Source organism: Dipodomys spectabilis, unplaced genomic scaffold, assembly GCF_019054845.1.
Source record: "Dipodomys spectabilis isolate Male_0828 unplaced genomic scaffold, ASM1905484v1 ptg000299l, whole genome shotgun sequence".
In the NCBI taxonomy this organism is placed as follows: Eukaryota; Metazoa; Chordata; class Mammalia; order Rodentia; family Heteromyidae; genus Dipodomys; species Dipodomys spectabilis.
The window spans coordinates 1857250-1860776 of NW_024870976.1; positions in this window are offsets into that span (position 1 = coordinate 1857250).

Genomic DNA, 3527 nt, shown 5'->3' on the forward strand with positions numbered 1-3527 from the left:
TGGAGCAGGGCAGATGGAGAGCTGGGTGCCAGGCTCCACTGGAGCCGAGGTGCCCGCAGGCCTCGGTGGACCGGTCCCAACCCCAGCGTCCCGCAGCAATCCAGGCCCAGCCCCGGGTCGGGGGGGTGGGGGGGCTTCACAGGATCCGCTGTCTCCCCATAGCCGGGGTGTCGCGGGCCCTAGAAGTTTGAGACCTTGTGGTCAGGTCGTTCTGGGCGTACCAGGCCGTCCCTCTGGGCGCAGTGACCTCTCATCAAGGAAGATGACAATCACACACCAAGATTCCTCCCAGACCGCCCCTCCCTGCCCTCCCTCGACACCTCCCCCCATTGCAGGCTTCCGGCTCTGTCCTGCCCAGAACAGTGCCCAGAGTCGGGTCCCGCCACTGCCAGCCCTGCCCTGGCCACTCCTCTGCCATGCCCTGCAGCCTGGCCCTCGGTGCTGCTGCCCGCTCCTCCATCGCCATCTTGGTCCTGCATCTACTCACTCCTCCCCAGACCCTCTGGGTGTCGCTCAGGGTCCTCCAAAACCACTCAGGGCTGGTGACGCCCAAATATCTGTGGCCCAGCTGTACAGTGGAATCTCTGGAGTGCTCACGGCCCAAGACTTGGGGGGGAGGGCTGTGCTGCACCCCAAGGTGCCCCAGACCCCATGTTCAAGGAGACCCCTGCACTGCGGTTGGGGTGAACGTGGGGTGAACGTGGGAGGCCGGCATCTGCCCTCTGGGCTTCAACGGAGAGTCCGCACCCCACACAGTTCCGCCCCCGTCGCCCCTTCCCCAGGCCACCCAAAGCAACCATGAAAGCCTGGGGGGGGGGGTGTGCAGAGGCGCGGGGAGGGAGGCCCCGGTGGGCTCTGGCACCAGGGTCTGTGGGGACCGGGTGTCCCGCACACTTCTGGGTCTTTGCTGCTAGAGTGAGGGCCCCAAGTCATCAGCTGCTGTGGCCGGTCGGGGGAAGGGAAGAAACTGTCCTTCCCGTGGGTGGGACCGGAGAGAGCAAATAGCCCCGGTCAGTGGTGACCTCCAAGATACAGAGGCCCTGGGCGGCCAGAGGCCAGGTCTCGGGAAGGCCGGGGCTGCTCAGCCTCTGATCACAAGTCTATAAAAATCTTTAAAAATGGTGCCGGGGGCAGCAGGACCGGGCCCATGGGGTCAGCTCCCTGGTGCCCAGTGCCTTGGACAGCTGGGCCCCGGGCACCAGTGTGTCACTGCAAAGCGACAGTGACACACAGACAAGTGTGGCCTCCCAAGGGCCCTTCTGCTCTCTTCCAAGCCCTTCCTGACTGGCCCGGACATCACCCTGCGCTCCAGCTCACCCCGCTCCCACCAAAGATCACCGCAGAAAGGAGCTGAGCTGGAAAGAGGCGCTAAGCACTGAGATGGCCCCGGCTCCCGAGCAGCGCACCCTTGCTTATAAAGACACAGAGCCCCCGAGCGCACACCGGTTCACCTGCCGCTGTCTTTGAGCAGCATCGGAGTAATGAGATCAAAGACCGCGGGGCAGGATGGGGCTGCCCGTTACCATGGTTATTTATTAGTCTGTCCATTTACCTCCTGCCCTGCTCAAGCAGGACTTAAAAGCACGATCACGGGACGTGCCTGCCTACCGATATAGATTCTCCAAGCTGGCTGGGCTGAGCCATCCGCCGGGCCCGTGGCGCTCCATTCTGAGAGGAACTTTCCCACCAACCAAGGCCCTGGGTGGCTTCCTCCGGGGGCAGGAAGGCATAAAATACCAACCCCTATTTTTCAGCAGGACAGAGGATAAACCTGTCATCAGATTTTCTCTGCGCATTTCTTGCTGAAGGCCAACATGCCTTGCCCCAGGGTATAACGGCTCAGACCAAGCCCCTGACTCCTCTGTTGTCTGAATCCTACAACGTCGCCATATTGGGGGATGTGGGCTTTCAGCTAATGTTAATGGATATTTATTTCTTTTTTCTTTCTTCTTTTCTTTTTAATTTGGGACTGGGATTTGAACTCAGGACCTCAGGTTTTCCAGGCAGGTGTTGTACTGCTGAACCATGCCTCCAGACCAAGGAAGTCTTGCAGTGTGGCCCAGGTTCACCTGGAACTTCTGGATTTGCGCAATCCTCCTATCTCGACTTCCCAAATAGCTGGTACACCCGGGTTTTAGCGAAGGATCTCAAGAATAAATCGTTGTCAATATTCACAGTGGCCCCAATCCAAAGGAGAAAAGATGTAGACCGGGGGGGAGGGGAGAGAGAGAGAGATGGGAGCAATGTGACCACAAGCTCAGGGACACCGGCACCTTCCGCCAGGGCCCACGTGGGGCCGTGGTCAGCCAGCGCCAGGATGCCCAGCGGCAGAACTGGGAGGGAAAGAAACTCTTCTGCCACCTGGTCTGTGTGTGCAGAAGCCCCAAGGGAGGAGAGCTGGGTGCCTGGACCGGCTCCGGCCCCCTGAGTGCACCCGGAAGGACCCGCCCCATCTCACCCTCAGTGTTGCTCTTGGCCCTGCCCGCAACGGCAGGCCACGTAGCACTTGGACATCCCACCAGCCCCAGCACAGCACCAGCCAAGACCCAAGGAAACCAGGATCCACAACCCCCGCCCAGAGGATGCAGCTCGCCCTGCCTTTCCCTGGGCCCAGGACTCTCCCCGGGATGCCGAGGGAAGCTGGGGCACCCCTCCCAGGACGGTCCCCCACAGAAAGGTAGCCCAGTGGGTCAACCTCGCTCAGGCAGGACATAGGGCTGCGGGTGGTGTCCGCGAGGCACACAGCACGCTGGTTTCTGTCCCAGAGATGCGGGAAGAGGCAGAGTGGGAAAGCACCAGGAACAGAGCGCATCCTCTCACGGTGCAGACACAGGGAACGGCGGGCAGGGTGACACGGCTCAGAACCCGCAAGTGTCGCAGACAGACAGGAACCAGACCAGGCACAGAAGGACCCAAACACCAACGTCCACACCTCTGCTTTGGCTCTCCCCTGGCACAGGGGAGTCGGGCACCATGCACCTGCCTGATTTTCTTTCTCCCATTGGTGAAAACAGCGCCGTGGCCCAGCGCTGCCTCCCTGAGCATGCAACACACTCCCTTTGTCCTCTCCCTCCGCCGGGGACATTGATTGCAAGTGAAAAGCCAGGGGGCTCAGCTTGACCACTATTTGTTTCCATAATGGTACCTTCTCAACCTTGAAACTAGGTTCTGTTTTGAAAATTATCTGACATCTGAAAATGAGCTGATTCCTGGACAAACGCCGGCCAGCGTACCCAGGACCGGGAAGCCACGAGCCAGTAAATGAGTTGTGGGTCTGCTGGCGCGGCCGGCAGTGGCGCCGGGCTGATATTCCTTCTGGGCATGTCTGTGGGCCGGATCCTGCTCAGAGACGCCGCCCTGCAGCCGCCCCTGCACCAGCGCGGGGCCCGAAGCCTGGCTGCTTTGACCAGATGGCCCAGTCCAGCGCCTGCTGACCGCAGGAAGCGAAAACCAGCTCACACAGGGATGCAGACACGGACACTGAGGCTGAGGCCTGTGGGCGGGTAGTTCCCGTGAGCGCTGTGGCC